This window comes from Sinocyclocheilus anshuiensis, unplaced genomic scaffold (genome assembly GCF_001515605.1).
Source record: "Sinocyclocheilus anshuiensis isolate Anshui unplaced genomic scaffold, SAMN03320099.WGS_v1.1 scaffold1826, whole genome shotgun sequence".
NCBI classification, from domain to species: domain Eukaryota; kingdom Metazoa; phylum Chordata; class Actinopteri; order Cypriniformes; family Cyprinidae; genus Sinocyclocheilus; species Sinocyclocheilus anshuiensis.
Window position 1 is genome coordinate 341354 of NW_015542582.1, and position 14360 is coordinate 355713.

A 14360-nucleotide genomic window follows, 5' to 3' on the forward strand; every position below is an offset into this window, starting at 1 on the left:
TTACATCATCACCGCATCTCGCGCGCCACTGATGACGCTCCCTGACGCACACCTAACATTAAAATGCAAATGTTTATTTTAAATTCGACTAATATTCATTCTTTATTCACAATCTCCTCATAACAGGCAGGCACAGCACTCATTTCAGCATGTGTTCGTGTTTGTGTGTGCTGTCTGCGTCACTCAGAGTACGTGCCTATATCGTACAATTTTTTTATTGATAACGAAGAAGGTGTACCGTCGATAAATATCAATACCATTTTATCGCCCAGGCCTACTCTTTACTGCGGCTGTACTATGGTACAGTGATAAAGTGGTACAGTAATATCATGGTACTTTTATTTACCACATCGCTGTCTGGAATATTTGTTTGTGACAACATTTTATAACCAAATCTATAATCTATTAACCAAATCTATAAATCTATCTACAAACAATTATTTTGGTAATCGATTAATCTGTCGATTATTTACTTGATTAATTGGGCAAGCTTGCCAAATTTTATTTCTATGTACAGTGGTGTGAAAAAGTGTTGGCCCCCTTCCTGATTTCACACCACTGTATATTGTCTCAGTCTTCTGTTATACTTAATGTGCGTTTGTCCATAGAAATATGTTATTCACTTCTGTAAAGTGATGTGATCTGATTAATCGATAATTGACCTATCGGTAAGCCCCTTAGTTACTGTTGCTCCCTTGGACAAACAAGTGGAGTTGCTCACTCTATATTTTAAAATAAATATGGTGGGTAACTCGAAGCGAGGGTTTACAGATCACAATGCAAACAGGAGAAGTCTCATCTTACGGCCATCACGATCGCAGATGACAAAAATCCCAGATAAACACTGTTCATGTATCGCAGGGTACGATTAAATTCATGTATATTTAACCAGTTTAATATGAAGACGCACTGAAATGTAGACCTTCGTTTATGTGTTTTTGACCTACATTGTCCATGACGTGAGAACAGTTCACTATTTAGGTTTGTAATAGCATGGACTCACTAACTTTAACGTTAGCTAGTTTTAGCCAGAGATATTTTGCTGAACCCCAAGATGACATTAATGTTCTGCTTGAGCAGATGAAAATTGTAACTTAATGATTGTATGACAACCAGAAAATGAAAGTTTTTGTCTTCATTGGGACTGGGGTTGAATGCTTAGGGACATTTTGCTCTGTTTTATGTGGGTTTAGGAAATGTAATAAAATAAATTCTATTGCCTATCCTCTCAGGATACCTGGAATCAGTGTTACAAGAACCCCAGGCACATCGTTTTGCCATTTTTGTTGCATAAACACCATCAAAGCGATGAGCGCTTCGGATTTCCAATGTATCTCTATGGCGCTGAAACCTAAAGATGTCCGAGTTCCGCTCCCCGTGCAACTGATACTCGACTGCCATTGGCTAGTCTGCGTTCGAGGGGAGGGGCTTACCGATAGGTCAATTGTTGTCGATTGCTTTCATTATTCACTGTACTGTGGTACAGTGATGGTATGAAATGGTAATATCATGGTACTTTTATTTACCACATGGCTGTCTGGAATATTTAATTGTGACTTAATTATATAACCAAATCTACATTTGCAACTGACATTTATTTTGGTAATCGTTTAATATGTAAATTATTTACTTGATTAATCGGGTAAGCTTGCAAAATTTTATTTCAATACATACAGTGTCTTCCAGTATATCTAATGTGTGTTTTGTCCATAAAAATGTGTTATTTACTAAAGTGAGGTGATCTGATTAATTGATAATCGTGGTCGATTACTTTCATTATTCATGATGAGTTGTCGCTGCCCTAATCAAATCATTACTGTATGATCAAATCAATACTCAAGTTTTGCAATGAAGCGTTATTACCATGTTCAAAAGAGATACCATGGTACTTGTAGATAGGGCTGCACGATAAATCGAAAAGGAATCGAGATCGCGATTCGACAGAAGCTGCGATTGTCATGCGTATCTTTCAGTGAAGCACGGTTCTGTGATCAGCAGTAAATCTCCATCCAAAGGCCAGAGGGCGCTCTCGCGCTGAAACTCCAATGCGCATGACAATCGCATTCGATTAATCGTGCAGCCCTACTTGTAGATACATTTTGTTAGTAGCTACAAACCAGTGTTGGGGAAAGTTACTTTTAAAAGTCATGCATTACAATATTGTGTTACTCCATAAACAGTAAATAACTGCATTACTTAGTCAACTTTTACGGAAAGTAATGCATTATGTTACTTTTGCATTACTTTTTGTCACCAGGGCTGGACTTGCTTATTTGTTTTTTAATAACACAAAAAAAAAAGTTATAGTTTTGGCAACCGCAAAGGCCCTTTCACACCAAGAGTGAAATAAGTGAAGGAAGTGCCTCTGTACCTCACTCCCAATTTCTCTCAACACGGGGACAGAAGAGGTTTCAGTGAATAAATAGGAAAACAAAGTCATTTGCGTTACATAATTGAAAAAGCTATTTGATTGCAAATTTAAAAGTAATGTGTTACTTTACTAGTTACTTGAAAAAAGTAATCTGATTACTTAACTCACATTACTTGTAAAGCGTTACCCCTAAAACTGTTACCAACTATCTATCTTTAACTGACGTTTCTTCCTGTTAACATGCGTTTTTTTGATGTGATTGATGAATCATATGGTAACAAAAAACCCCAGCAGATCTAAACACTATGTTAAACACAGTAACAGCCATAAAACTGACAAACTCTGAACTCCAGACAGTTTTTAACACTTAATATGACTTTCAACACAAAACAGTTCCAGAACGGGTCAACATAAAACAGATAAACAACATTACCATAGTAATAGTTTCCTCCAAAATACCAGTTACGACAGTCATTGCTAGTACTGTAAACTCATAATAAACCTGCCTCTCTCCTTTAAACATTGTAAGCAGCTTTCAGGCCTTTAGTGATACCATGGTATAGTGAAGTATAAGTTGAATAAATGTTTGGTAATGACTGGGCATTTTATTAAAACACCATGATATTCGCATGAAATCCCAAGGTAATTTAAGTAATACCACAATATTACCATGATAATTAATTACTATGGTACTTTTTTCTCACTTAACTTACATAAGTGCATTATATGTACCATAGTAGTACAATACCATGGTATTCTTGGAACTACCATGGCCACTTAAATACCATGATATATATCAATACACCATAGTATTAGCATTCTGATAGCGGTGGCTAATAACAAGTAACAAAACTCCAGTAACTATTTTTTGGGGTGCAGAAACAATTTTTTACCGCGGTATTTTTGGTAAATGTTGATGGAGATCATTTGAGCTGCTTCAGGGCAAACCTGTTTAGCTAGGAAATATTTTAATCATCAAATCAGCTGAAACCAAAACCAAACCCAAAACCAACAACAAACTCAAGCTGAACATCTGACATGACAGTATTAACATGCCACATGTGTTCATACATGACCCGATCACAATCAGTAAACAATAAACACACAGAAACATCTTCAGGCACATGTTATTGATTCCCTCTGACTCTTATTGTCGAAACAGAGCTATTTATACGAGATACAAATAGTCAAAGTGATTGGTCGAGCTGTCAACACGACTCGGTGTCACTATAACGCAATGCACATACACAAGCGCGTATACAGACTGTAAACTACAGCACACAGTCTCGATCAGCTGTTCAGCTCTTACCCGAATATATCGGCGGGTCAGATGTGAGACGTGAAGCTGAACCGATCCGTCTTCAGATAGTTTATTAGACAATCCGTACCGAGCGACTCCAGTTTTGATCAGGAACGAACTTCCGCCATCTTCACGACAACGCGTCATCAAAGACGCTATTCTGAAATCAGCGCTTCACTCGAGCCAAAGTCCGTTGGGCTTGAGACATTCTGTGTATTTCCACCAGAGGGCGCTTTATGGCCCAGAGAGCCTTTCCTTGATTGACCCGCATTCAAATCTCAGACGGTTTTTTTTGCTTATTACAGAAGGAAGGAAAATGTATTATCTTTCTAACATATTAATTTTAAAGATTCGTTTCCGGCATAGCTATAAAAATCCGATACGGAAATTTATAAATAATATATTTTTTAATGGCTCATTAAGTAATCATAATCCACTGTGATTGGACCATCCTGACCAGCACTGAGAAAACCACGTGATCAAGGCGTCTACGCGACAATTATTACACCCGGCCGGCCACGGTGCATTAAAAGCACATTTTGAAGAGTTTTAACATGACAACAATATGTTCATGCTAATTACAATTCTTCCTGCTAATTCTACAATGTTTCCATCCCAAAACACCCACTGACTTGAGACGCGTATTAAAGTTTTAGCGAAAACTTAACAGTCAAAACAGTCTAACAGTCAAACATAAGAAAAAATAACACATTTATAGACATTATTGCATATACTCACAAATACAAAAATATACTTATGCTATGTACATAAATGTTTGAGTGCATTTTATATACTTGCGAAGCATACTGGTCACATTTACTCTAGTATATTTACTCTAGTCCACAGCAATAAATAAGGAATAGGCTACTGCAACCAACAGGTGCTTCACACCTCTTGGTAACACTTTACCGTCTGCTTCAATGCCAAAGTTCACAACCTGCAAAATCTCATGAAAGTAGCCTATCATCATCACACAGAAGCAGCAGCTCTCCTCTGAGATGAGCTGAACCTCAGATGCTCAACCAGAAATACAACAGTGCAACTTTAAAAAAATGCTGGGTTAAATACAACCCAGCGCTGGGTAAAAGATGGACAAGCCCAGCGATTGGGCTGTTTTGACCCAGCATTTGGGTTACTACCCGGAAGGTTGGGTTAAACATTTAACCCAACTGTTGGTTGAAAACAACACGATCGCTGGGTTTGTCCATATTTTACCCAGCACTGGGTTGTATTTAACCCAGCATTTTTTAGATTTCCAGCAGACCAGACAGAACCAGATGAACCAGAGCCTCAGTGACGCCACAGTGATCCAGACAATCTGAAGAAGAGAGACATACCATTACTCATACTACACCCCAAACAATGCTGGGTTAAATACAACCCAGTGCTGGGTAAAACAGGGACAAACCCAGCAATTGGGCTGTTTTGACCCAGCGGTTGGGTTAAATGTTTAACCCAACCTTCTGGGTAGTAACCCAACTGCTGGGTCAAAACAGCCGAATTGCTGGGTTTGTCCCTATTTCACCCAGCACTGGGTTGTATTTAACCCAGCATTTTTTAGAGTGTACATTTTCTTTGTCAGTAGATGTCTTTGTAGAAAAACAGACACTGCACAGAGGTCATGTAGGAGACTTTTGTGAATGGATGAACGGATCCAACATCAAGGTCAATTTGCCTCCGTCAAAGCAATCATTCCCTTGAGGACCACACCAGAGACATTCTGGACATTCCCATATCTCACTGATTTCCTGGACTTTACACTCATTGATTTGGACTAAACAAACATCTCCAATCACTACATAATGGTCCTCGAGGGTCACTGTGTGAGTTCCTGGAACGCCTGGACACAATCAGGCAGTGATGAAGGGAGCCAAAAGAACTACAAAAAGACTACAAAAGAAACAGGAAACTGGATTAACAAAAGTTCAGACAGAGAACATGTAACTCACCAGGAAGTGACCATGAAATCAGTTACACCAGTTTACAGCAAAATAGGGCTTATCCAAATACTCACACTTGTGGTCTTTGCACTTAACCACTTGTCTGCTTACATGATTAATTTCCTGTATTTGGCCCAAGTGTTCAAGTGAGCAGGAAGGCCACAAGTGTGAGTAGAAAGTTTCATTACCCGATGGGACACACTTAGTGATGTAAAAATGAAAGTGTTTACAGAGCTTTATTTTGATTTTCAATACAATTGCCTCTAAAACACAATTTAGTAATTGTGGTGCTTCTAATGAAGTTGTAAAGAGTAGTTGCAAATGTTGTGCAGAATATACTAATCTTTGCACCAATAAAAGTGCAACACTTTATGTTTTACTATCAGTAATATTTCATTATTATTAATATTTAACTTACACTGGAAAGGTTTCCGCAACATTCCACGAGATCTCAGCAAAATGTTTGTTCACTTAGGTTCTTCTCAAGTCATTCTTTTTAAACCTGTTTGAAATAATCACACACTTTTAACAAATTGATTTTCACGTTTCCAAATATGTTTAGAACTAATATTTTAGAGCAGCTACTTCTAATATTTTTGAACGACTTCCAAGTTTTCATTAATTTTGATTAGTGTATTCCAAGCTATCATCTGCTGATGAGGGAACATCAGTGCAGGTTAATCCAAACTCCTGGAACTGATCAGGATTTTAGATTTAGCTCTAATACTCAAACCTCATTTGATACTTATTGCCCATAAATTGTAGACAAATCATGTAACATTTCCATTTTATTATTGCCCACTTGTATAATCTTCCAAAACACCCACTACTCCTCTCTATGCTGAATTTATAAGCCAAGCACCAGAAGAAGATATGGCGGGGATGTTGATTTCCCCAGTTATTCCAAGATGATGAATCCATTCACTACAAAGATTCAGCAACTCTTTCTGTAGGTTCTATTCTATCATTACACCACTAGGTGGCGAACAACGAGTGTCTTTCTGTGTGTTGAGAGACCTGGGCCCTGCCTGAAAACCTCAATGAAACCAGAGTCAGAGAGACAACCATTCTTCATAACACTAGTAAAGGACTTCACCCCCAAAAAACCTCACTTTGTCACTCATAAAACAATGATTTAAAAACACTTTTAGACTTGGAATATAAGCTATCTCAATATTGTTATAGCTACTGCAGATATGTAGCAAATTGCTTATTAACTTCAAGTTTAACAGTTTTTAAAAGAGCACCTGTGCAAAAAAGCCTGTAGGTTCATTGAGTTTTGGCTTTGTGTTTGAGTGAGAAAAGAATTCACGTAATTTGATAAATGTAGTCACTGAATATATTTTTTGCCAAAGCAATGACAGCCTAAATGATCCACAGTTTAGCCCATACAAGTTTTGGAAAATAAATATGATGCAGCATGAGCAGAAAAAATGTAATGCCGCAATCAACACTTTTCATTTCATTTTCACATTATTCACTTTATTTCACTTTGACTGGTGTCACTTTCACTAAGGTGACTTAGGGAGAGTGGGAGGGTAAGCATCAGGAGCCCAATTTAGGAAAAAAAGAAGAGGGGAAATGTGCAAAAGATAAATGTTATCCATTTCATTTTCACATTATTCACTTTATTTCACTTTGACTGGTGTCACTTTCACTAAGTTGACTTAGGGAGAGTGGGAGGGTAAGCATCAGGAGCCCAACTTAGGAAAAAAAGAAGAGGGGAAATGTGCAAAAGATAAATGTTATCTATGCAGCTATCCCTCATCTCTTTAAAATAGGATAATATATTACTTATGTTATATGTTATGCTATGTAATTGCCCTATAGGGCAACAACATTCCCTTTTCTGTCCAACTAGCTTACATAACCATACAGTAAAATGTGATTTTATAATGTATGTTTCAAACAAATGTAACATCACTCCTTTTATTAATGTTTTTACTGTAGAGTTGTGCGGTTTTGGGGGGGGGATTCACTGTATTTTTTTACTTATTTGCCTGAATAATTTAAATATATACATTTATATAAAATAGAAAAAATATGTAAAATTAATTTCATGTAGGGGTGGCAGAAGAGAGAAGGGTATAACTGCCACGAGCTTTGGGCTCTGCTCTCACGGAGAATCTTTATTTATATAGCATATTTTATTTTAGATGAACTAGAAACAATGTTTAATTTATAAAGTTTTATTTTGAAATGTAAGTCAATAACAATTGGCTGGAGCCAGAGCCATTGGTGAAAGTCTTTGCGCGAGGAGACCCCGCCCCATTTTTGGAGTTCACGCCCCATTTTGGGGATCTCCGGTCTGCAATTATATCTACTTGGGCTGCGCAGCGCAGACCGATCGAAAGTATCGCGAGAGCGATTCGAAAGCATACGGAGCCGTCTGCTCTCTGGAGCTCTCGCGGTACTTTGATGTCAAACACCATGTCTTGTGCAGCTTCAAGTGGAACAACCCGCCTGTTCGGTGTTCGCACTGCAGCCATGATGCTGCCTGTTCCACAGTCATTTACTCCATGATGGCAACCTTCGCTATCGCAGTAAGTAAAGAATTTTACCATCTGAGAGTACTGAATCTGTACTATACGCAATACATATTTACATCGATATTAGAAATACGAGCTAGATTAATTGTAAAACATGACGTCGATAAATACTGTACATTGCCAATCCCACGTTTAAGAAACAATATACAATATGTTATACAAGCTCACATCGACAGTCTAAATCAAGTAAATAATATTTCTGAGTATCTGTTTGGTTAGTTATGAAACTGGCCCCAGGAATATCACAAACATGACTGTCTGATACAAGTCGTTTCGCATATTTCTAACTAACAGGCAATAATACTCTAATACAAAACGCACAAAAAAGGGAAATTCGCATTAAAGTCCGCAACGAACGCTGGGCATTTCCCCGTCTTCATCAGAACAGGCTCCGCCCTCTTACCCTCGAGCTGTGAATACAGGGGTGGATAGCGTTCTGTTTGTATGTGATAGTAAGCGTGGTATAGTTACAAAACGTTTATTTGTGAGGATATTTTGCGGATCCACAGCTGTACTAAGCACTCTTTACCGTTTTACATGAAACAGATGCAATAATAACATAATAAGATGCAATGCTTAGATTCGGACTGTTTGAGGATCTGGTAAAGTAAACTATGGAGGAGCGCAATTAAACATAGCTTTATCATTTGGGACAATCATCATGGCTGTAAGAGTTAGGTTACTAAATATGGTAGGTGGCGGATTAAATTACTTCTGACAGCGAAAACTCCGCCCCTGCAGGTGATTCTAAAGATTTGATTGGTCATGAATGCCCAGCCCACACCAACCAATGAGATTCGCTGCTGGGCGGGATTTGTACAGAACTGGTTTTGGGGGCGGAGTCCGCGTCTGGGCTCTACAGCGGGTGGAGAAGTGAGGCTAGACCCGGTAGTCATATGCTGTGACTCTAGCAGCTCTAAAAAGCCTGAAATATGTACATTCTAACTGTAGACAGGATATAATGTATGAATTATGGCAATTAGTGTGCATACTGCATAACCAAGGAATTAACATTCATTTTCTTTGGATTCCTGCAAATTAGATTTTTAGCAAAAAAACTCATTTTTCAAGGCAATTATTAGAAAAGCTACAAATAATCTATGGCAGCAAATGTGGGATCGAGGAGGAAGACATTTATATAGAATTCAAGAAAATGTGGGAATAGTAAGAGGAGTCACAACCATATTAAGAAGAAACGAAGAATCAATTATAACAAGATTACATATAGGTCATACATACTGGACTTAATGGTAATTTATATAAAATAAAAAAGCATCACAATGGGTTATGCAGTCATTGTAATGTTGAGCATGTCATTGTACAGAGCATGAAAATGAAAGACGAGTGTTGCTCATAAAATTGCAGGAAAAAGGAATCCAAGACATGGTATGAAAGATGAGGTGTTACAATATGTAAAAGCAACAACATTATATTTGAGAATATAATGAAGTAATTAAATGAAAAATATGATTTTTATTATTTTTAGTTCTTTCTTTATTTTTTAAAGTTAGTAAGATTAGTCCTTCCGCATTGCTGTTCCACACTCCAGTTCAGTTGTTGGTGGTAATGCACCTAAAAGCTGGTTTGCCAACCGTCAATAAATAAAAGAAGAAGAAGAAGCAGTCCGCGTCTGAACCCGTTACAGTAGGTGGCGGTATATGCACCTGAACGGCTGTTGCCGGTGTTGAAGGGTGAAGGCTACATACGGGATACATACGGCGCTGCTGCGCATGCGCACATCAATAAAAGCGTAATTTTTCGGCAGTGAGTGTTAGCCTCCGGTTTAGTTAGCCTTCTAGACACAACCGTGTTGAAGTTGACAAATCAAGTCCATAATATAAGTAGCGGAACACGGATAAGAGCTTTTTACATACAAGCGCTGCGTTACATATTTTGAAGCTAATTTAGGAGTTGTACAGAACTGGTTTTGGGGGCGGAGGCGCATGCGGGGGCGCATGCGAACATCAATAAAAGCCTAATTTTTCGGCAGTGAGTGTTAGCCTCCGGTTTAGTTAGCCTTCTAGACACAACCGTGTTGAAGTTGACAAATCAAGTCCATAATATAAGTAGCGGAACACGGATAAGAGCTTTTTACATACAAGCGCTGCGTTACATATTTTGAAGCTAATTTAGGAGTTTTTCCGGAACCGTGTTAAAGATGAAATTATTTTCCACGGTCTTCTCCGCGGTAATTTCGGGTGAGTAGGGAGTTTGTGGTTAATGGAAAGATGCTTGTCTTGTATTCAAGTGTAAAACTGGACTGTCCGTTTACTATACGAGAATTTGGGCTTGTTTTTTTTTTTTCAAGAAATGAAAATAGTCATTTACTCAACACCGTGTCATTCCAAACCTTTATGAATTTCTTTCTTCTGTGGAACATAAAAGAAGATCATTTGGGAAATTCAATAAATTTTTGTCCATGCAGTAGAAAGCAAGGGTAACCAAAAAAGTTATACAAATTGTGTTCTACAGAAGAAACGAAGTTATACAGGTTTGGAACGACATGATTTATTAGCAATAAATTTCCTGAATTCTAGCTCAAAATCAATGCTTTACTGTTAAGTGCATTTCTATGTGACAAAAATGCATTATTAAGTTTGTTGCAGTAGCCGTGAATTCAGTAATGTCTGTTATTATTTATTCCAATTAAAGGCCCTATAACCCAGCAAAACATTCATGGGGGAACTCGTGGCCCAGATGGGCTGGATTTGTCCAGGACCGAGTTTAAACCCCAATCCAGCCCTGAGTGTGTCTGTGGTCAGACTCAGACAGAGCTCTTTTCACCGGTGTTGTTGTGGCAGATTCCAAGAATCTGTCATTTTTCTAGACAGGGCAATCTTTAATTTACCCCGTTTAATTTTGTGTATGTTGTGTGTGTCACTGCATGTATGTATATGTTTATAATTTATGTTGTTAATTCGTAAAAAAGAGACAAAGGTGTTCATACATAACCTGTTCACTGTGCTTTTTCTACTTTAACACTCAGTACTTGGTACCATTTGGAGTTGTTCTTAAGAAACAGACATGCAGTTGAGAGAAGAGATCTGATGCATGTGCTCATAGACGTTATCTCCATAAAAGTAAACTTTTCTTCCCTGGCCAGGAGATTTAAAGTGGTCATATGATGCTGCTAAAAAGAACATTATTTGGTGTAATGAAATGTGTTTATGCGACCTTCACGACATGGCGGCGGCAACAATACTATAGCGAGAATAAAAGTTACACCTTCTTTCTTTGCGTGAACATTTGGGCGGCGTTATGCAAATCTTCCCACATCGTGACGTAGACATGTGGGGGCGTGTTAGAACGAGCCGTTTTAGGTAGGCGTGGCTGACTCTTAACTTTTATAAAGAATATCTCTTTGGATTTGAGACTTTAGTCTTTGCAACTTTACAGATCTTCTTTATGCACCAAGAGCTTGTTACACTCCAAAGAGAAAGGAAAAATTGAAATCGCATCATATGACCCCTTTAATAAACAGGTTATATTTTTGGCAGTTACATTGTATGGATGTATTTTGTTTACTGATGAAGGAATAATTATTCATTTTCATTTTATTCAATTCACATTCATGTTATTTTTTTATTAATTCACACACAGACATGCATGCTTATACTGTGTAGATATATACATTTAGGCTATATATAAGGGTGTGGAGGGAACACAGTGACTGACTGGAGATTACTGAAGCCAAAAGTAGGAGTTTAATGAAAAGTAACACAGTAGCATAAGAACCAAAAAGTACAAAACAAGCAAGGCAAAACAACCATATATTAAAGAGTACTAACAAACACTTAATCTAGACAGGAATCACAGATGAAGACGGTCGCAGACATACACAGAGTGGTGTAAGACTGACAAAGCAGGGCTATATATACACACAGAGAAAAGCTTTGATGATTCACAGGTGTGTGTGTGTATTGGTAAAATTATAAAGTACATGACATTACATAATATATTACAGAATAATGCAGTAGTGATATGTATTAATAATTACGAGTCAGTCATGTTTCATGATTAGCACTGAGGAAGCTAAGAACTGATTCTGGCAAACAGTAGCTATAAGTAAATCAAATGTGTGCAAACTGTTTTCTTTTCCTAACGCTCTTATGGCCGAATCGATATGTGATTAATAAATTGATAATTGGAATGTGCTTTACTGGGCATTTGTTGTGCGGAAACAATCGTCGAAGAACAGTAATTTTATTTTTTTCTTCCAGTACTTATAAATACATACAAGATCAGGGAAAGGAACTATAGTTGTGTCTCTTACAATGAACAATCATAATAACAAAAATTAACAGTAAACTAAAAGATCACCATGTCTAGGGAACTGAGGTTGTGCGCATGCACATGAGAGGCAGTCGGATTCTGGCAGGGAGTCGGAATTCACACCAGAATAGTACCATTATTCGTGCCACAGCTGCATGCGTTTAAAAACTCAGTTATTGAACTCACAACCTGACTGCAACTTTATTTTTTTTAATCAGAAGTTATTTGATGATTCATGCATTCTTATGCCATTAACAGGCTACCTTTGATGCAGCAGTAAGGAATTTCTTTAATTATGAAATTCATCCATCAATGCATGCATATTATTTCTAATTAATAGCTTATTTAGGTAGGCAGGGAAATAAAAAGTGGCAGGAGGTTACATGTCTTATGAGCTTTGAGGACAATTAACTCACCGTTTTAATTCAGTGCATTTATTGCATGATGAGATGGTCGGTTGGTCCTTGAATAACATGCCTGGGGAGTTAAAGGACTTTTTAATTCAACTAGAAACAAAACAGAAAACTGGAACAAAATCCTTTGCAAGGGATTGCAAACTGTGTGAAATATGCAGACTGTGTGCTCTGAAGGCTGTTTAATAGCACTTAACGTAAGGATTTAACTCGATTTAAATTTAAAACCTATTACCTTTGTAGAGCAGCAACAGTCTGTCGAAGCAGAAGCTATTTGCTACTATAGACTGTAACGCCAAATATATTGCGTCTACCTTTATTGATGGGGTTGTTTTTGGAGGACAAAATCTTGGGAAACACTGTTCTAAAGCATAATAAATATTTTCTTTGTGTCCCAAACAGTTGCTGTGTGTGTTGCTCAGTTGAATTTGGAGGCAGCTGATGGAGAAAATGTTACCATATCCTTCAAAACGGCTGGACTGGAGAGAGCCGATCAAGTGAAGATAACTTTGACAAGAGGAAGTCAGAAATATCTGATTGCGCAGTACTGTCGCTGTGCTCATTGTGGGGACTGTGATGCCGTGGAAACACCGGGAGTCTTACTGCGAGTTGAAGAAGGAACCTTAACTCTTCTACGTGTCAGCTCCAATAACTCAGGCCTCTATGAAGTAAAAATCATTGGAAATAATGTGTCTGGGATAAATGCTACACTTGTTGTCAACAGTGAGTATGTTTATTACAAAATATCTGTTTATCTATATCAGTATTATGAAAAAAAAATCATGTAAATGGTAACGATTGTGTTCATAAAGTCATGAAAATTAGGAATCTGCAAGTTCAAAAAAAGTTGCCCATGCAAACTGCTTGTGTTCAGTTCAATTCAGTTGGTCAAGCATCGCTACACTATTGATTATAGACAACGGACCTTGTTTGCTGAAATATTGCTAATGTGACTGCACCTTTAGATTTTGATTAGAAAAGAGTAAAAGCTTTTCATTTGGCAGATGGTAAAAGTTGCTCAAGTAGGACTGGTCAGTAATGTTTTAAGGTGGTACTTAGTGAAGGGTCATTTGATTTATGGTTTATAATCCTCTAAATATTTCTCTTCCTGTTGTATCTTACAGAACCTCTATTGTCCTCCAGTATAGAGCCAACACAATCCTCCATCTCAAAACCTCCAGAATCCTCTGAACGCCAAAGGCTATATGTATTATTTGCTCCAGTTGTATTCATCTTTGTGGTCTTGGGGGTTTGTTTCTTCTGTAAATACAAGAAGGCAAGTATTTCTTACATTTGTTCTTAAGTTGACGGAATTGAGTTGTCTAATGTTCTATATTGATCTGGGGCCATATTCGCCAAAAATCTGAAGGCTAAAAGTTGCTCCTAATGCATAAATGTGAAAATTAAGGGCATTTCACTCCTAATAATAGAACTCAACTAAGAGTAATGTAAAAGGTCTTAATTTCTATAGACAGAGTTAATTTTGTCTAGTTATGTTCAGTTCTATCATTTGAT

General features: G+C 37.6%; 1 protein-coding gene and 1 long non-coding RNA gene across 3 annotated transcripts in view; one reads left to right on the forward strand and one right to left on the reverse strand.

The window, feature by feature from the left end:
* Nucleotides 1-3810, reverse strand: part of LOC107694422 (E3 ubiquitin-protein ligase Itchy-like) — a 28566-nt gene extending 24756 nt beyond the window's left edge. For both annotated transcript variants that reach the window (XM_016494112.1, XM_016494111.1), the window contains exon 1: nucleotides 3681-3810. The gene's annotated coding sequence lies outside the window, so the exon portion shown is untranslated. The remainder of the gene's footprint in view (nucleotides 1-3680) is intronic.
* Nucleotides 3811-8051: 4241 nt separating this feature from the next.
* LOC107694424 (uncharacterized) lies at nucleotides 8052-14121 on the forward strand. The gene is made up of 3 exons (XR_001634869.1): nucleotides 8052-8154; nucleotides 13248-13568; nucleotides 13970-14121. It is a non-coding gene; the product is annotated as an uncharacterized LOC107694424 (long non-coding RNA).
* The last annotated feature ends 239 nt before the right edge of the window (nucleotides 14122-14360 follow it).